Here is a 21,383-nt window from a genome sequence, read left to right as displayed (position 1 = left end):
CCACCTCATAAATATTAATGAGGTGGATCGCATTTTGCGACCCCATAGCGAGTCCCTGCACTCACAGGGATGGTGGCCTGCTGAAGTCAGCAGACCTCCATGTCTGTGACTGCTTTTTCAATAAAGCAGTTTTTTATTTTTTATTTTGCAGCCCGTTTTCCTTAAAGGAAAACGAGTTGCAAAATAAAAAAAATTACGAAACCATTTGGTTTCGGTTTTTCAGAGTAGGCAGTAGTCCATTGGACCACTGCCTGCTTTGAAAAAACCTTGTGGGCAACATTCACAAAGGGGAAGGGGTCCCATGGGGACCCCTTCCCTTTTGAGAATGAGTTACCACCAGTGTGACACTGGTGGTAACTGCGAATTGCTTTGTGACCGCATTCGCGGTCACAAAGCAATTCTGCATTGCGATGCGAGTCGCAAATAGGAAGGGAACACCCCTTCCTATTTGCGAGTCGCATTCACAATTTGCGAGTCGGTACCGACTCGCAAATTGTGAATGTGCATTGCAAAAGGCTTTTTGCATGGCGCAAACTGTGATTTTCGCAGTTTGCACCATGCAAACAGCTTTCTGCATCTGGCCCCTAAACTCTCCTCATAGTGCTCTGTAGCGTTACACCTCTCTGCAGTACAACTATAACTCCTGACACTTTCTAAAAATACCAGTTCTGAATCTTCAGCTTGAGGATCGCCGCAGAATGGAGGGCTCCCTGTTGTATAATTCGGCGGTAGTTGACTACGGACCATTGTTGGGGTATTTTTATGCCACCTTGTAACGCTTAGTCTGGCTTTCTTTAACTTTCTTATTTAAAGTTGATGGTTTCTAGCGCTACTAGCCCACTTCTGTTTCTTACAAGCTCAGCAGTTTTTAGGCAACCGACCACAGCCTATTTGAACAATAGTTGGTGTATTTACAGGAGGTGTCCTTGCCATTTCACCTAATACGAGTGGGGGTCCTTCAGGATGTTTGGGGTTGAGCCGGCTCTGAGCTTTAACCCTTGGGGCCATGAAAATGCCTGTATTCTCTCCTAACTAAATATTTTGAGGCCTTATGGGGAGCGTTTTAGGTGTTGAGGGTGCTGCTTTTAGGAGTTTTAAACAGTCGGGGTTGGCTCTAGCAGCTTTTTGATTTTGAGCACTCGTAAAACACGTAGAGCTTTACTGAGTACATCCTGGGTCTTCTTTTTATATTTAGACCTATGTACACACTTTTTACAAAAAGCAGGTAGTGCACTCCTTAGGGGTACACAGTTGCCTAGTCATGCCGACATATTGTCTATGTCTACCGTGGATGATTCACAAGCTACAACCACCTCCCTACTACACCTTGCTAACCGTAGGATTAACGCTCTCTTGGCTGGTCTTGAGGACCCAGTATCGACCCCCGACTTCCCCAGTTTTAAGGTCTTGAGCTTCAGGCGTGATTTTAGTTTCCTAACGGTCTGTTGTATTTCTTTCAGGTATGTATCCAAAACCCTGTTGGGGGTCAGGGCGCCACATTTTGTTCCCCTACGTTTGTTATTAGCTGTATTCTGTATATTACCCATAACCAACCCGGGGGTCTGATCATTGTTAACAGCAATAAGTCATTTTTGAAGGGGCGGGTTGGGACGGGTCAAAAGAACAGGGCCCCAGTGTGAACACCCCGGTGTTTGGGAGGCCTGATCATCTCTACATGGCGTTCCAAAACTCTGATTTTGTGAACAACTACATCCTGTACTGCTATCAGGGTATATTGAGGAGGATGGTGAAGACCATTGCGCTCAGGCACTTGGTGTCAGGCTGGTGGGGTTGTGCGCTCCAGGGGGTGTAATTGGTGAGATCAGACATGGGGAAGTTAAATGTTGGTCATAATAACTTGAGGCTTATGATGCATATGAAGCGCTGTGGCTGGGTGCGGGTGATTGAGAACCTCGTGATTGCAACCTGTCGGGGGTGCATTAGAAGGGTCATAGGGCATTGCTGTGGCGTCAGAACTCTCTACCAGACTTGCTGGTGTCTTTAGAAGTCCTATACACCCAGAATATGGGTCCCCTACGGGGCTATCTGTTTCCCTGCGTGTGTCATGTAAACGGGGAGGGCTAGTTACACAGGCTGGCAGTCCTAGGGCATTGACAGACCTGACTATATTAGACTCCTCAAGCGTTGAACATTTAGAACACGGTGGGCTAGGTCGAACAGGCTGAGCCTTAACAACATTTTTAAAAGACAGGTCTAGAGGCACGGCTTGTAGCTCAGGGGTCTGCAGCTTCTTGTAGTTCTTTAAGGACAACAATTTATTTTGGGCTTATTACACTGGTTAGGGTCCCAAACAGAGGTTCTACATGGTACAGGATGGTGTGTGTTTATGGCTGTAAGCGTTACGCTGTCACATTGTCCAAACCATTGCACTTTTCAGTTACTGTAAAAGTGTTTGCTGTACTGGGCATAGCCTTTATTTCTGTTGATGTGGTGTTGTTAAGGGCTGTACTTGGTCCATGACAACTGTCTGTAGAGTCGAGGCACGGTTTGTCCTGGTGTCCTGCGGTGTTCGTGGACACGGCTGGTGCCATGGGGTTTTGAAGGGTCACATTGCTGTCCTTTAAAGAAGATTCAGTCTGCGTAGTCTGATGGCCCACTCTTTCAGAATTCTTTTGTGCTGACTCTAGGATGTAAAGATAACAAAATACGTATTAGGTGTTGCTATAGCTGCTATATCTTGGGGTGAAAGAGGTTTGAGACACACTAAGAATTTAATTCATCTGGCTCTACACTTTCTGAAAAATCACCTGAGGTGTTCCGATGTGAGGGACCTTTCTTTCTAGGCGGACCTTCCTTAGACGTTGGGAATTTCCTTTTGAGGACCATCTTTTTAATGCCCCCTACCACTTTCTGGGTAGTTATCACGCGAGTCGCTTGTACCGCAAGGGGTCCTGGGGATAAAAAAAAATTGACATTTACAATCTAATACACAGACTATACAAGATCTCTGAGGGTTCCTTCTGTGCTGTGTTTATGGGGGCTTTTTAGGTTTTCACAGCGTTTACACAAGGACTCCTTTTATTTACCTGCAAAAGCTGCATCCTGAGACATTGTGCTTGGACCATCTTGAGCCTGGAGGATTTGTCGCAGAACACCAACCGCAAGCTGTAGTTCTGCATCATAACCTGTAAAAAAGTGGACAAACATCAGAAAGCAAAATTAGAAAATAAAACAAAATAAAAAAATAAGACTCGTTCATTGCCAAGGTTCCCGAACTATAAAACTATAGATAGCTATACCTTGCTGAAAGGCATCCATTTCCTCCTGGTTCGGCATTTGCTCTTGGGTATCCTACGTACAAAAGAAACAGAATTGACTTTAAGCATAACTCATTTATTGTTACATGCATAACACATTCATAAAAACTTACAAAAGGTTGTAAAAAGGTCTCTCAAGATGCTATCTGTTAAGCCCACCATCAACCCAATACCAGACTCTGAAGGTCCAATACACAAAGCCATTTGTTTGCATTTCTCAAAAACCATACACTGTTTATTTTTTTAAAAAAGTCCACATGGAGGCGCTGCTGTGCAACATCATATCTAGAAATATCACAAAAAGGCATTATTTATATAGTTCCAGGGACTCCGTAGCCTTATTTTACTCATATTACATTACCATCTCTAGTCCTTAAACCATCATATAATTACAGTAATTATTAAAAATATAAAACACAAAACAATTTTAAACATTAGAGTTCATAGTATATATACATGTACAATAGAATGGTAGTTGGATACTGGGATCCACGCCAGGTTTTCGCCGTAGCTCTCCAATGCTTTGAACCATGTGTGGGGGCGGAGCTCATGCTAAGCCCCAGCCTAGAGGGTGGAGCAGACAGGCAGAGCCAGCTCTAACACCCTAGACACAGTTTTTTGAAAAATTGCTTGTTGTGGAGGCAGCATTGGCATCCCCTGTGTTGTGCTCAACATTTCCCCAGGACAGCAGGATCCTAACCTGAGGTGAGTGGATAGGGGTTTGTGGGACTTGAGCCTGTTGTTCAATGTCCCCCATCTTTGAGAAGGTGTGTGGCCTGGGGCTGTGAGGGAATATGGAGGAGCAGAGGACAAGAGCCTCGCGCTCAGCGTCCTCTTGCCCACCCTCTGCAGTGCTTTCATTTACTTATTTATTTATTTTTTATTTTATTTTTTTTATTTTTTTAAACAAATTCATTTTTTTTATTTAAACGTGGCTAGACAGCCCTTGGGACCTGAGCCTTGTGCTCGGGACCCCTGGCCCTCACTGTTTGTATGGTCCTGGGGCTGTGGTAGGCCAGGGAACGCGTGCCTCGCTGTCGCAGGCCCCGATAGCGAAGGGCTAGATCCTCGAGGCGGGGGCCGCCAAGCGCATGGCTCGCGACACCCTCCTCGAGGTGCTGTGAGGCCAGGGGGAGCTGAAGGCAGCGAGCCACGCGCTTGCAGGGTCTGACAGTGAAGGTTTATCCTTTCACTGCTGGGACTGCCAGCGCTTGGCTCGAGGTCCTGCGAGACCCGGGGGAGTGCCAAAGACCGCAAGCCAAATGCTTGCAGCCTTCAGCTCTCCCCCCCTCGAGCTCTGACGCTGCCTGGTTGTGGGGGGTGGGGTTAAGGGCCTCGCAGCAGGCATCCACGAACCCCGAGGGTCACCACTCTTATGGCAGAGACCCTCGGGGTCGGGGTTGCCTGCTGCGTGACCCACAACCCCAACCCGTGAAAGACTACACCGTCAGAGGCTGCAGGGTTCAGACACCCGCCCCTGCAGTCCCTGACAGCATACCTGCTAAGTTAAGGACGGGGGTCGCCGAGCCAAATGTGCTTGGCGCCCTCCACCATTAACTTAGCAGGCTTGCTCTTAGGGGCTGCAGGCTATGAGCCTGAGGTCCCCAAGAGATGGAATTATGACCTAATAACGAAGGGCGGCGAGCCTCAGGTGCTCGCTGGCCAGTGCTTAATTTGTAAATAAAAACGTGGCGATGCCCAAAGCCCTCCGCTTAAACACGCGCCTGCTGTAATTATATGTGGGAACCTGGAATACTGAGACACCGCAGTCCTGAAGCAATCTCAGGCCTCTTTAACACATTTAAAGCCACTCCCTGACCCTTCAGCTCACTCTGCAGCTTTCTGCTTTCTCCCATTGTGATGCTTTTTCATTTTTCTCTTTCTCTGGCTTCCCCAAAAGTGTCTTTTCCTAGCAGCAAATGCTTAAGGCAGAAGAAGAAGCGCCAACCCTCCGAAATAAGTGCCCGTGCTCAGCCCCGGAAACAAAAAGCACAAATTAAGAACTGCTGCCACTCTATAACCCTTAACTCTGCATGCATGACCTCAGGGGGCCCCGGGCTCACAGCCTGTGGCCCCGTACAACAGTCTTACCCTGACCAATAAAAAACAATGTGCCCCACATTTCAACATAGTCCTCCTTTCACATACATTCGTATTATTTCAAAACACTTTTAAAGGCACACTTTACCTATCCTGGCAACTATCCATATGAAATATAGTTCTGTTCTTTGCATCAGATGTATTAAACTCTGCCCTACTTTACAGTGAGTCAAAACAACCTCTATGCATAACTCATGCATGAACTTTAATTACAGGCTGTAGCTTAACATTGCAGATGCATCCTAAAGGCAATTTTCAGTATGTGTTTTTGCATTGCTAGTTTGGCAAATTTTTGCTAAAAGCATACATGGTCTGATAAACCTATTTTATAAAGTCATTAGAGTAATAAAATTGTGTGGGCCTAACCTAAATAGCTAAGGATTACAATGCTAAAAACATTGAATCATCATGTACATTGTCCTATATATTTAGACACTTCTATTTTTACCACAACCATTGTTTTTACGCCTTTAAACATACTGTACCCCTATACGAATTAAACAGAGGTTTCAATGCAATATAAATGTATGTATCAAGATAGCCTGTACAAAAACACATGCATTTTGCTTATCTAGGTATAGCTAAAAAGGTTGGGGATAACGTCTATGTTAAACGACAATAGAACATATACAGGCAACACATAGTTACAGACCTTAAGTAGAAGAGGGGTAACACCACCAGTCTGCACTCTGCCCTTCATATTTTTCTCCTTGAGGGGTTCTGGAAGCCAAGGCTTTCCGCAAACTTCAAATATGTAGTTCAGAAAAAGAGCCCTGTGAATGTGGGGGTGTTTTTTATATGGCCCTCATTGTGCTAATTATGCATAGATTTTGTGGAGGGTTGGGCTTAGAAATAGACATCTGTTTTAGGGGTGTGTATTGCTTGTCTTCTGTTTATTTCAAAACCTTTTTAAATTGCCCGGTCACTTTATACTTTGACATATGCTGAGCACCTTTGAACCCATGTGTGGGAACTCGTAGGGCTACATCTGTTTTAGGCTTGCATTGCTTGTCTTCTGTTTATTTCAAATCATTTTTAAATTGACTGGTCACTTTATACTTTGAAATATGCTGAGCACCTTTGAACCCATGTCTGGGAACTCTTCGGGCTAGATCTGTTTTAGGTTGGCATTGGTTGTCTTCTGTTTATTTCAAAACTTTTTTAAATTGACTGGTCACTTTATACTTTGACATATGCTGAACACCTTTGAACCCTGGTCTGGGAACTCTTAGGGTTACATCTGTTTTAGGCCTGCATTGCTTGTCTTCTGTTCATTTCAAAACGTTTTTAAATTGCCTGGCCACTTTATACTTTGACATATGCTGAGCACCTTTGAACCCATGTCTGGGAACTCTTAGGGCTACATCTGTTTTAGGCTTGCATTGCTTGTCTTCAGTTTATGTCAAAACTTTTTTAAATTGCCTGGTCACTTTATACTTTGACATATGCTGAGAACCTTTGAACCCATGTCTGGGAACTCTTAGGGGTACATCTGTTTTAGGCTTGCATTTCTAAATTGATTGGCTGGCTCTAACACAAGCAATATTTGCCCAGCTCCTCTTTTTGGATTAGCCTGCAGTGTGGAGGTTTGTCCTTACACTCCCAATGCTCCGCCCTATGAGGAGGCCCCCTAGCAGCCACTTGGTTCTGAAATGCTGACATGTCCAGACTTGTCCTCTTAGGCTCTGAAACAGGTTGCACACCAGCAAGGCCCTCATTTTACACATCCTATAGACCTAGAAACAGGGGCTAGGACCCTGGCACATGGCTAACACGTGACCCCATGATGTCACAACCCACGTGCACACCTACACCTACGTCAGTGCCTACGTCAGTTTGGGGCAGGGGCACACACGTCACTGCCTAAGTCATTGCCTACGTCATCATGGGGCGGGTGCACCTGTCACACGTCTGATGGAAGGTAACCCCTTATACTACCTATGCATTGTTCAAAACAATGCCCTTTATATTAATTCTTTGGGAGATTACATTGCCTTGTTTCTAAAATTAAATGGAATGAGGTTATCAAAGGAGCAGGATCAGATCAGGTTCACCATCTATGGGAAATAATCTCCATTATACACTGTCACAATAAAAAGGTAGTTTCCTGACACAGACAAGTGCTCCCTTGGATCCTCTCAAGATATGAAGGGGCACTGAGATGGTCTAGGGACATTACATATGGGGACTCTAATATGCCTAAAGCAGCAGGAAGAATCCAAGGAAATTCTAGCCTTACTATACCACTCTACTGATTACCTTGAGTACCAGACCTATCCACATTAGCATGCGATCTAAGCCATTCCCTCTACACAAGCACAGTGTAAGAAGATAAGGTATGAGTTCAAGTTCCAAGTAATAAGTCAAAAATATTTTTAAAACCAACACAAAAGTTCAATAAATAAACTTGGGTCCTATCCCTGGTAGTTATCGCACAGAGCAGACAGGCTGAAGTTTAGGGAAATTATGCCAAGTACTTAATAGCACCAACAAAAATTAAATAGTCAAAGCACAACACAATAAAAATCGCACAACCAATTTTTAAAGACAGAGAAAATTGTAATTAGAAAATTGGCACAAAATTATTAAAATCCATTAGGGCGAAGCAGTAAAGTGATATTTGAAGCTTCAGGGCAAAACACTGCAAGAAAAAGTAAAGCACCAAGCAGAATTCACTGTTCATTTGTTCACTGGAACCAAGGAAGAATTTCAGCTGACCGTGATCAGGTGAAGGTTGGATGCACCAAGCAGGATGAACCAGATTAGAAGTCGAAATCCATCAAGAGGGTATCTGATGGAGTCCTTAAAGTCAGCCAATGTTCTGCTGAAGTGCTGGTTTCAGAGGAAAAAGCTCTGTATTTAATTTAATGTTATAAAAAGTATAAGAAAATATAATTTTATAATATTTTGATAATTTTTTAATTTAATTTAGAAAATAGAATTAAAATACAGTTACATTACTTTTAATTAATTCCACACAACACTTTCACAATTGTAATGCAAAATAAACAAATGGGTATATTTCCAATTAGATTTTTTAAATTTAAACTTCAGAAAAACAATTTTAATTTAATGTTTTGCAAATAATTACATTTAAATTTAAAATTAAAGTTACTAGTGCTGCAGCATATTATTTTGTTCTAAGTAAATAAATATATACAATTAATTTACATTAATATTTAACATAAACATATTTGTACTCGTTATTTCAAGTTTAATAAAGTGTTTTAATTTTCCCTGTACTTTACTAAAGGGAGCTCTTTAATCTCATAGTAGAGGCCACCTATTGTAAAGGCAACTTGTAGCTTACCAGCATCTCAACATTTTCAGCCTGTATGTAGTTCGCCCCCCCACTCCAATTCAACGACAAGGACATTCTTAGTTTCTTCTGAAAGACCATGATGCTGCACAATCTTCCTCCTGCTTGTCAATAAACTTCACCATTTTGATGCCCCTCTGTAAAGCTTGATAGGTATCTGTAGGAGGCTGGACTGGCTTGTAGTGAGTACCAAGGGGTACTTACACCTTGCACCAGGCCCAGGTATCCCTTATTAGTGTATAGGGTGTCTAGCAGCTTAGGCTGATAGATAATGGTAGCTTAGCAGAGCAGCTTGGGCTGAACTAGGAGACGAGTGAAGCTCCTACAGTACCACTAGTGTCATATGCACAATATCATAAGAAAACACAATACACAGATATACTAAAAATAAAGGTACTTTATTTTTATGACAATATGCCAAAAGTATCTCAGTGAGTACCCACAGTATGAGGATAGCAAATATATACAAGATATATGTACACAATACCAAAAATATGCAGTATAGTATTAGAAAACAGTGCAAACAATGTATAGTTACAATAGGATGCAATGGGGACACATAGGGATAGGGGCAACACAAACCATATACTCCAAAAGTGGAATGCGAACCACGAATGGACACCAAACCTATGTGACCTTGTAGAGGGTCGCTGGGACTGTAAGAAAACAGTGAGGGTTAGAAAAATAGCCCACCCCAAGACCCTGAAAAGTGAGTGCAAAGTGCACTAAAGTTCCCCAAAGAGCACAGAAGTCGTGATAGGGGAATTCTGCAGGAAAGACCAAAACCAGCAATGCAACAACGATGGATTTCCAGACGAGGGTACCTGTGGAACAAGGGGACCAAGTCCAAAAGTCACAACCAAGTCGGGAGTGGGCAGCTGCCCAGGAAATGCCAGCTGTGGGTGCAAAGAAGCTGCTACTGGACAGTAGAAGCTGAGGATTATGCAGAAACGACAAAGGCTAGAAACTTCCCCTTTGGCGGACGGATGTCCCACGCCGCGGAGAGTCGTGCAGAAGTGTTTTCCTGAAGAAGTGGTTCCCAGCAATGCAGTCTGGCGTGGGGAGGCAAGGACTTACCTCCACCAAACTTGGACTGAAGAGTCACTGGACTGTGGGAGTCACTTGGACAGAGTTGCTGGATTCAAGGGACCTCCCTCGTTGTGTTGAGAGGAGACCCAGGGGACCGGTGATGCAGTTCTTTGGTGCCTGCGTTTGCAGGGGGACGATTCCGTCGACCCACGGGAGATTTCTTCGGAGCTTCTAGTGCAGAGAGGAGGCAGACTACCCCCACAGCATGCACCACCAGGAAAGAAGTCGAGAAGGCAGCAGGATCAGCGTTACAGAGTTGCAGTAGTCGTCTTTGCTACTTTGTTGCAGTTTTGCAGGCTTCCAGCGCGGTCAGCAGTCGATTCCTTGGCAGAAGGTGAAGAGAGACATGCAGAGGAACGCTGATGAGCTCTTGCATTCGTTATCTAAGGAAATCCCCAAAGCAGAGACCCTAAATAGCCAGAAAAGAGGGTTTGGCTACTTAGGAGAGAAGATAGGCTAGCAACACCTGAAGGAGCCTATCAGAAGGAGTCTCTGATGTCACGTGCTGGCCCTGGCCACTCAGAACAGTCCAGTGTGCAAGCAGCCCCTCTGTTTCCAAGATGGCAAAGGTCTGGAGCACACTGGAGGAGCTCTGGGCACCTCCCAGGGGAGGTGCAGGTCAGGGGAGTGGTCACTCCCCTTTCCTTTGTCCAGTTTCATGCCAGAGCAGGGCTGAGGGGTCCCTGAACTGGTGTAGACTGGCTTATGCAGAAATGGGCACCATGTGTGCCCATGAAAGCATTTCCAGAGGCTGGGGGAGGCTACTCCTCCCCTGCCTTCACACCATTTTCCAAAGGGAGAGGGTGTAACACCCTCTCTCTGAGGAAGTCCTTTGTTCTGCTTTCCTGGGCCAAGCCTGGCTGGACCCCAGGAGGGCAGAAACCTGTCTGAGGGGTTGGCAGCAGCAGCAGCTGCAGTGAAACCCCTGAAAAGGCAGTTTGGCAGTACCCGGGTCTGTGCTACAGACCCGTGGGATCATGGGATTGTGCCAAAAATGCCAGGATGGCATAGAGGGGGCAATTCCATGATCATAGACATGTTACATGGCCATATTTGGAGTTACCATTGTGAAGCTACACATAGTAGTGACCTATATGTAGTGCACACGTGTAATGGTGTCCCCGCACTCACAAAGTCCGGGGAATTGGCCCTGAACAATGTGGGGGTACCTTGGCTAGTGCCAGGGTGCCCACACACTAAGTGACTTAGCACCCAACCTTTACCAGGTAAAGGTTAGACATATAGGTGACTTATAAGTTACTTAAGTGCAGTGTAAAATGGCTGTGAAATAACGTGGACGTTATTTCACTCAGGCTGCAGTGGCAGGCCTGTGTAAGAATTGTCAGAGCTCCCTATGGGTGGCAAAAGAAATGCTGCAGCCCATAGGGATCTCCTGGAACCCCAATACCCTGGGTACCTCAGTACCATATACTAGGGAATTATAAGGGTGTTCCAGTATGCCAATGTAAATTGGTAAAATTGGTCACTAGCCTGTTAGTGACAATTTGAAAGAAATGAGAGAGCATAACCACTGAGGTTCTGATTAGCAGAGCCTCAGTGAGACAGTTAGTCATAACACAGGTAAAACACACAGGGCACACTTATGAACACTGGGGCCCTGGCTGGTAGGGTCCCAGTGACACATACAACTAAAACAACATATATACAGTGAAATATGGGGGTAACATGCCAGGCAAGATGGTACTTTCCTACACAACCCCCCCCAAACGAAGGACAATAAGACTAGCCATGACCTGATGAGTCTTCATTGTCTAAGTGGAAATATCTGGAGAGTCCATCTGCATTGGAGTGGGTACTCCCAGGTCTATGTTCCACTGTATAGTCCATTCCCTGTAGGGATATAGACCACCTCAACAATTTAGGATTTTCACCTTTCATTTGTTTTAGCCAAAGTAGAGGTTTGTGGTCTGTCTGAACAATGAAGTGAGTGCCAAACAGGTATGGCCTCAACTTCTTCAGTGCCCAGACCACAGCAAAGGCCTCCCTCTCTATGGCAGACCAACGCTTTTCTCTAGGGGTCAACCTCCTGCTGATAAAAGCAACAGGTTGATCCTGACCCTCAGAATTAAGTTGTGAAAGGACTGCCCCTAACCCTAATTCAGATGCATCAGTTTGGTCAATTAATGTTTTGGAGTAACAGGGGCTTTTCAAGACAGGTGCAGAGCACATGGCCTGCTTCAGCTCCTCAAAAGCTTTCTGACAGCTAGCTGTCCACAATACCTTTTTAGGCATTTTCTTGGAGGTGAGGTCATTAAGAGGGGCTGCAATGGAGCCATAGTTCTTTATGAACCTCCTGTAATACCCAGTGAGGCCTAAGAAGGCTCTCACCTGGGTCTGAGTTGTAGGGGGAACCCAATCTATAATAGTTTGGATTTTCCCCTGAAGTGGTGCAATCTGTTCTCCACCTACCAGGTGTCCCAGATAAACCACTTTCCCCTGCCCTATCTGGCACTTTGAAGCCTTGATAGTGAGGCCAGCCTTTTGCAGGGCCTCCAAAACTTTCCATAGGTGGACCAGGTGATCATCCCAGCTGGAGCTAAAGACAGCTATATCATCTAGATATGCTGCACTAAAAGCTTCCAGCCCTTGCAGGACTGTATCACCAACCTTTGAAAAGTGGCAGGTGCATTTTTCAATCCAAAAGGCATTACTGTGAATTGGTAATGGCCTCCAATGGTTGAAAATGCAGTTTTTGCTTTTGCATCTTCTGATAATTTGATCTGCCAATACCCTGCAGTCAAGTCAAAAGTGCTTAGATACTTGGCAGATGCCAGTGTATCTATTATGTCTTCTGCCCTGGGTATAGGGTGAGCATCAGTTTTGGTTACTTGGTTGAGACCTCTATAGTCTACACAAAACCGCATTTCCTTCTTTCCATCCTTGGAATGAGGTTTTGGTACAAGTACCACAGGAGAGGCCCATGGACTTTCAGAGTGCTCAACCACTCCCAGTTCAAGCATTTTCTGCACTTCTTGTTTTATGCAGTCTCTGACATGGTCAGGCTGCCTATAGATCTTACTTTTGACAGGCAAGCTGTCTCCAGTATCTATAGTGTGCTCACACCAAGAAGTGGTACCTGGCACAGTCGAGAAGAGTTCAGAAAACTGACCCAGGAGATTTATGCAGTGGTTTTTCTGCTCAGCAGTAAGACAATCTGCCAGTACTACCCCTTCCGCCAGAGCATCTTGTTCTGTGGAAGAGAAGAGATCAGGGAGAGGGTCACTCTCTTCTTCCTGTCCCTCATCTGTTGCCATGAGCAGGGTGAGATCAGCCCTGTCATAGTAGGGTTTCAGGCGATTGATATGGAGCACCCTAAGGGGACTCCTGGCAGTGCCTAAGTCAACTAAGTAGGTGACTTCACCCTTTTTCTCAACAATTGTGTGGGGTCCACTCCATTTATCTTGGAGTGCTCTTGGGGCCACAGGCTCCAAGACCCACACTTTCTGCCCTGGTTGATACTGAACCAAAACAGCCTTCTGGTCATGCCATTGCTTTTGGAGCTCTTGGCTGGCCTGAAGGTTTTTACTGGCCTTTTTCATGTACTCAGCCATCCTTCATCTGAGGCCAAGTACATAGTCCACTTTGTCTTGCTTTGGAGCTTTTAAAGGTTGTTCCCAACCCTCCTTAACAAGTGTTAGAGGACCTCTCACAGGGTGTCCAAATAGGAGTTCAAAGGGGCTGAAGCCCACTCATTTTTGGGGTACCTCCCTGTAAGAAAAAAGGAGGCAAGGTAACAGGATATCCCATTTCCTGCGGAGTTTTTCAGGGAGTCCCATATTCATGCCTTTGAGAGTTTTGTTAAATCTCTCCACCAGTCCATTTGTTTGTGGATGATAGGGTGTAGTGAACTTGTATGTAACACCACACTCCTTCCACATGGCCTTTAAGTAAGCAGACATGAAGTTGCTTCCTCTGTCTGATACCACCTCTTTTGGGAAGCCCACCCTGGAAAAGATTCCCAGGAGGGCCTTTGCCACTGCAGGAGCTGTAGTGGTCCTTAGAGGAATTGCTTCAGGATATCTGGTGGCATAGTCCACTACCACCAAGATAAACCTATTGCCTGAAGCAGTAGGAGGGTCAAGGGGGCCAACTATGTCAACCCCTACCCTTTCAAAGGGAACCCCAACCACAGGCAGTGGAATAAGGGGTACCTTTGGAGTGCCACCTGTCTTGCCACTGGCTTGACAGGTTTCACAGGACTTACAAAATTCCTTTGTGTCCTCTGACATTCTAGGCCAATGAAACAAGGGAACAGGCCTGTCCCAAGTTTTCATTTGCCCTAAATGTCCAGCTAGGGGAATGTCGTGGGCTAGAGTTAGGAGGAACTTTCTGTACTCCTGAGGAATCACCAATCTCCTGGCAGCTCCAGGTTTTGGATCCCTTGCTTCAGTGTACAAGAGGTTGTCCTCCCAGTAAACTCTATGAGAGTCTCTGACATCCCCATTTGCTTGTTTGACAGCTTGCTGCCTTAGACCCTATAGTGTGGGACAGGTTTGCTGTGCCACACTCAGCTCCTCCCTGGCAGGCCCCCCTTCACCCAAAAGCTCAGCAGTGTCTGCTTCCAGCTCCTCTGGTGTAGGTTCTGCACAGGGTGGAAATTCTTCTTCCTCAGAAGAAGAATCCACTGTAGAGGGAGGGATAGAAGGTAGTGCTTTACTTCTACTAGCCCTAGGTTTAGGGAGCACTTGGTCCATTCTTCCAGGATCCAAGTCACCCTGTCCTTTTTGCTTTTTGGCCTGAGCCCTTGTCAAAGCAAAAATATGCCCTGGAATGCCCAGCATTGCTGCATGGGCCTCCAACTCCACATCTGACCAAGCTGATGTCTCTAAATGATTTCCAAGTAGACAGTCTACAGGTAAATCTGAGGCAACCACAACTTTCTTTGGACCAGTAACCCCCCCCCAGTTGAGATTTACAACAGCCATGGGGTGGCTAAGTGTGTTGTTGTGAGCATCGGTTACTTGGTACTGGTGACCAAGTAGGTGTTGTTCAGGGTGGACCAGTTTCTCTATTACCATTGTAACACTCGCACCTGTGTCCCTGTAGGCCTGAACCTCAACACCATTTATTAGGGGTAGTTGCTTGTACTTATCCATGTTAAGGGGACAAGCAACTAAGGTGACTAAATCAATAGCCCCCTCAGAGACTAACACAGCCTCTGTGGTCTCCCTAACAAGACCAACCCCAACTAAATTACCAAATCCCTTGGATTGGCTATTAGTAGGTTTGCTCCCACCACCACTGCTATTACTAGGGGCACTAGGTGTAGCAGCAGGGGTTGTAGTGGTAGGAGGCTTGGTGCTTTTCTTTGGACAACTGGGATCTCTTGTCCAATGGCCTTTTATTTTACATAAATAGCACCATGGTTTCTTTTCTTTGTTTTGATTTGAAGAAGATTTGGACCCACCACCCCCACCAGAGTGTTTTTGTGGGCCTGATGAAGACTCATTTTTAGATTTGTCCCCACCCTTGTCAGAAGACTTACCATCCTTCTTCTTGCCATCTTTGTCACCCCCTGTATGAACTTTTCTCTTCACCCTTGTTCTGACCCATTTGTCTGCCTTCTTTCCCAATTCTTGGGGAGAGGTCAGATCAGAGTCCACCAGGTACTGGTGCAACAAATCAGACACACAGTTATTAACTAAATGCGCTCTCAGGATTAAGTTATACAGGCTTTCATAATCAATAACTTTACTGCCATGTAACCACCCCTCCAAGGCCTTCACTGAATGGTCAATGAAATCAACCCAGTCTTGTGAAGACTCCTTTTTGGTTTCTCTGAACTTCATCCTGTACTGTTCAGTGGTTAAGCCATAACCTTCTAGGAGTGCATTCTTAAGAACTGCAAAATTATTGGCATCACTTTCTTTCACAGTAAGGAGCCTATCCCTACCCTTTCCACTAAATGATAGCCATAGGATAGCAGCCCACTGCCTTTGAGGGACAGACTGTACAACACAGGCCCTATCAAGTGCAGCAAACCACTTGTTAATGTCATCCCCCTCCTTATAAGGGGGAACTATCTTGTGCAGATTCCTGGAATCATGCTCTTTTGCAGGATGACTATGGGGAATACTGCTGCTGCCACCATGGGTTTCTAAACCCAATTTCTGTCTTTCTCTTTCCACTTCTAAGGACTGTCTATCCAAATCCAGCTGTTGCTTCTTGAGCTTCAGTCTGGTTTGTTCCACTCTCAATCTATTGAGCTCCCTTTCTAACACTCTGTCATCAGGGTGGGTGGGTGGGACATGCCTTGAAACAGAAGTATGGTGAGAATGAACAGAAGGAGACCTGTCCCTAACAGATGGCACCCTAATAACTTGACTAACAGAAACAGCACTTCTACTATGATGAGAAGGGATACTCTTACTGTGATGTGAGACAACACTATCAGTATGGTGTGACTCTACATCAGTTCCAGCTATGCTAGGTGGCTTGCTAGGGGGCAGGCTGGAAATCTTCCCTCCCACATCTTTTTGCTAGGGGTGCCCCAGAATCATAGTGGGAACCATCAGCTAACTTTTCAACAGGAGTGCCAGCTCTGGCCTTATCCTGTTCAACAAGCATATTCACCAACAGTTCTCTAGGGGGATTCTTCCCTACACTTAAACCTCTTTCTATGCAGACTCCTTGCTCCTTTCCAGCTAAGGTGATCATAAGCAAGTTTGGACAGATCAACAGTTTGGCCTGTGCCAGACATTTTAGAAAGTGTTTCAGTGATAAAAAAAGTGAGAAAAAGTTTTTCAGAACTTTTGGAAAGACAGAAAAAAAAACTTTTAAAACTTTTTAAGAACTTTTTAGAAAGTTAGAGGTACTTTTCAGCACTTTAGAAAAGAAGTGAGAAAAGAAATGCAAAACTTTTTGGTTAGGTGTACATACACTGAACTTGTTTTGTATATTTTTCTCTTATGAAAAGTACAATGACAAAAGTGGTAAGTAGTTACAAAGTACTGATCCCACCGCTGCACAACCAATGTAGGAGGCTGGACTGGCTTGTAGTGAGTACCAAGGGGTACTTACACCTTGCACCAGGCCCAGGTATCCCTTATTAGTGTATAGGGTGTCTAGCAGCTTAGGCTGATAGATAATGGTAGCTTAGCAGAGCAGCTTGGGCTGAACTAGGAGACGAGTGAAGCTCCTACAGTACCACTAGTGTCATATGCACAATATCATAAGAAAACACAATACACAGATATACTAAAAATAAAGGTACTTTATTTTTATGACAATATGCAAAAAGTATCTCAGTGAGTACCCTCAGTATGAGGATAGCAAATATACACAAGATATATGTACACAATACCAAAAATATGCAGTATAGTATTAGAAAACAGTGCAAACAATGTATAGTTACAATAGGATGCAATGGGGACACATAGGGATAGGGGCAACACAAACCATATACTCCAAAAGTGGAATGCGAACCACGAATGGACCCCAAACCTATGTGACCTTGTAGAGGGTCGCTGGGACTGTAAGAAAACAGTGAGGGTTAGAAAAATAGCCTACCCCAAGACCCTGAAAAGTGAGTGCAAAGTGCACTAAAGTTCTCCAAAGAGCACAGAAGTCGTGATAGGGGAATTCTGCAGGAAAGACCATAACCAGCAATGCAACAACGATGGATTTCCAGACGAGGGTACCTGTGGAACAAGGGGACCAAGTCCAAAAGTCACGACCAAGTCGGGAGTGGGCAGATGCCCAGGAAATGCCAGCTGTGGGTGCAAAGAAGCTGCTACTGGACAGTAGAAGCTGAGGATTCTGCAGAACGACAAGGGCTAGAAACTTCCCCTTTGGAGGATGGATGTCCCACGCCGTGGAGAGTCGTGCAAAAGTGTGTTCCTGAAGAAAGACCGCAAACAAGCCTTGCTAGCTGCAAGTTGTGCGGTTAGGGTTTCTGGATGCTGCTGTGGCCCAGGAGGGACCAGGATGTCGCCAATTGCGTTAGGGGACAGAGGGAGCGCCCAGCAGGACAAGGAGCCCTCTCAAAAGCAGGCAGCACCCGCAGAAGTGCCGGAACAGGCACTACGAAGAGGAGTGAAATGGTGCTCACTCAAAGTTGCACAAAGGAGTCCCACGTCGCCGGAGGACAACTCAGGAGGTCGTGTAATGCAGGTTAGAGTGCCGTGGACCCAGGCTTGGCTGTGCACAAAGGATTTCCGCCGGAAGTGCACAGAGGCCGGAGTAGCTGCAAAAGTCGTGGTTCCCAGCAATGCAGTCTGGCGTGAGGAGGCAAGGACTTACCTCCACCAAACTTGGACTGAAGAGTCACTGGACTGTGGGAGTCACTTGGACAGAGTTGCTGGATTCAAGGGACCTCGCTCGTAATGCTGAGAGGAGACCCAGGGGACAGGTGATGCAGTTCTTTGGTGCCTGCGGTTGCAGGGGGACGATTCTGTCAACCCACGGGAGATTTCTTCGGAGCTTTAGTGCAGAGAGGAGGCAGACTACCCCCACAGCATGCACCACCAGGAAAGCAGTCGAGAAGGCAGCAGGATCAGCGTTACAGAGTTGCAGTAGTCGTCTTTGCTACTTTGTTGCAGTTTTGCAGGCTTCCAGCGCGGTCAGCAGTCGATTCCTTGGCAGAAGGTGAAGAGAGAGATGCAGAGGAACTCTGATGAGCTCTTGCATTCGTTATCTAAGGAAATCCCCAAAGCAGAGACCCTAAATAGCCAGAAAAGAGGGTTTGGCTACTTAGGAGAGAAGATAGGCTAGCAACACCTGAAGGAGCCTATCAGAAGGAGTCTCTGACGTCACCTGCTGGCCCTGGCCACTCAGAGCACTCCAGTGTGCCAGCAGCACCTCTGTTTCCAAGATGGCAGAGGTCTGGAGCACACTGGAGGAGCTCTGGGCACCTCCCAGGGGAGGTGCAGGTCAGGGGAGTGGTCACTCCCCTTTCCTTTGTCCAGTTTCGCGCCAGAGCAGGGCTGAGGGGTCCCTGAACCGGTGTTGACTGGCTTATGCAGAAATGGGCACCATGTGTGCCCATGAAAGCATTTCCAGAGGCTGGGGGAGGCTACTCCTCCCCTGCCTTCACACCATTTTCCAAAGGGAGAGGGTGTAACACCCTCTCTCTGAGGAAGTCCTTTGTTCTGCCTTCCTGGGCCAAGCCTGGCTGGACCCCAGGAGGGCAGAAACCTGTCTGAGGGGTTGGCCCCTGAAAAGGCAGTTTGGCAGTACCCGGGTCTGTGCTACAGACCTGTGGGATCATGGGATTGTGCCAACAATGCCAGGATGGCATAGAGGGGGCAATTCCATGATCATAGACATGTTACATGGCCATATTCGGAGTTACCATTGTGAAGCTACACATAGATAGTGACCTATATGTAGTGCACGCGTGTAATGGTGTCCCCGCACTCACAAAGTCCGGTATGTAGGAAAGTACCATCTTGCCTGGCATGTTACCCCCATGTTTCACTGTATATATGTTGTTTTAGTTGTATGTGTCACTGGGACCCTGGTAACCCAGGGCCCCAGTGCTCATAAGTGTGCCTGAATGTGTTACCTGTGTAGTGACTAACTGTCTCACTGAGGCTCTGCTAATCAGAACCTCAGTGGTTATGCTCTCTCATTTCTTTCCAAATTGTCACTAACAGGCTAGTGACCAATTTTACCAATTTACATTGGCTTACTGGAACACCCTTATAATTCCCTAGTATATGGTACTGAGGTACCCAGGGTATTGGGGTTCCAGGAGATCCCTATGGGCTGCAGCATTTCTTTTGCCACCCATAGGGAGCTCTGACAATTCTTACACAGGCCCGCCACTGCAGCCTGAGTGAAATAACGTCCACGTTATTTCACAGCCATTTTACACTGCACTTAAGTAACTTATAAGTCACCTATATGTCTAACCTTTACCTGGTAAAGGTTAGGTGCAAAGTTACTTAGTGTGAGGGCACCCTGGCACTAGCCAAGGTGCCCCCACATTGTTCAGGGCCAATTCCCCGGACTTTGTGAGTGCGGGGACACCATTACACGCGTGCACTACATATAGGTCACTACCTATATGTAGCTTCACAATGGTAATTCCGAATATGGCCATGTAACATGTCTATGATCATGGAATTGCCCCCTCTATACCATCCTGGCATAGTTGGCACAATCCGATGATCCCAGTGGTCTGTAGCACAGACCCTGGTACTGCCAAACTGCCCTTCCTGGGGTTTCACTGCAGCTGCTGCTGCTGCCAACCCCTCAGACAGGCAGCTGCCCTCCTGGGGTCCAGCCAGGCCTGGCCCAGGATGGCAGAACAAAGGACTTCCTCTGAGAGAGGGTGTTACACCCTCTCCCTTTGGAAAATGGTGTGGAGGCAGGGGAGGAGTAGCCTCCCCCAGCCTCTGGAAATGCTTTCTTGGGCACAGATGTGCCCAATTCTGCATAAGCCAGTCTACACCGGTTCAGGGGACCCCTTAGCCCTGCTCTGGCGCGAAACTGGACAAAGGAAAGGGGAGTGACCACTCCCCTGACCTGCACCTCCCCTGGGAGGTGTCCAGAGCTCCTCCAGTGTGCTCCAGACCTCTGCCATCTTGAAAACAGAGGTGCTGCTGGCACACTGGACTGCTCTGAGTGGCCAGTGCCACCAGGTGACGTCAGAGACTCCTTCTGAGAGGCTCCTTCAGGTGTTGCTAGCCTATCCTCTCTCCTAGGTAGCCAAACCCTCTTTTCTGGCTATTTAGGGTCTCTGTCTCTGGGGAAATTTTAGATAATGAATGCAAGAGCTCATCCGAGTTCCTCTGCATCTCTCTCTTCACCTTCTGCCAAGGAATCGACTGCTGACCGCGCTGGAAGCCTGCAAAACTGCAACATAGTAGCAAAGACGACTACTGCAACTCTGTAACGCTGATCCTGCCGCCTTCTCGACTGTTTTCCTGGTGGTGCATGCTGTGGGGGTAGTCTGCCTCCTCTCTGCACTAGAAGCTCCGAAGAAATCTCCCGTGGGTCGACTGAATCTTCCCCCTGCAACCGCAGGCACCAAAAAGCTGCATTACCGGTCCCTTGGGTCTCCTCTCAGCACGACGAGCGAGGTCCCTCGAATCCAGCAACTCTGTCCAAGTGACTCCCACAGTCCAGTGACTCTTCAGTCCAAGTTTGGTGGAGGTAAGTCCTTGCCTCACCTCGCTAGACTGCATTGCTGGGAACCGCGACTTTTGCAGCTACTCCGGCCCCTGTGCACTTCCCGCGGAAATCCTTTGTGCACAGCCAAGCCTGGGTCCACGGCACTCTAACCTGCATTGCACGACTTTCTAAGTTGGTCTCCGGCGACGTGGGACTCCTTTGTGTAACTTCGGGTGAGCACTGTTTCACACATCCTTGTAGTGCCTGTTTCTGGCACTTCTCCGGTTGCTACCTGCTGCTAAGAGGGCTCTTTGTCTTGCACGACGTCCCCTCTACCTCCTGGTCCAATTTGCGACCTCCTGGTCCCTCCTGGGCCACAGCAGCGTCCAAAAACGCTAACCGTACAATTTGCAGCTAGCAAGGCTTGTTGGCGTTCTTTCAGCGGGAAAACACTTCTGCACGACTCTCCACGGCGAGAGGGATCCGTTGACCAAAGGGGAAGTTTCTAGCCCTTTTTC

The sequence above is a fragment of the Pleurodeles waltl genome, chromosome 2_1, assembly GCF_031143425.1.
Source record: "Pleurodeles waltl isolate 20211129_DDA chromosome 2_1, aPleWal1.hap1.20221129, whole genome shotgun sequence".
Classification (NCBI taxonomy): domain Eukaryota; kingdom Metazoa; phylum Chordata; class Amphibia; order Caudata; family Salamandridae; genus Pleurodeles; species Pleurodeles waltl.
The sequence above is the reverse complement of the archived record's forward strand: the minus strand, read 5'-3'. Positions refer to the sequence as shown.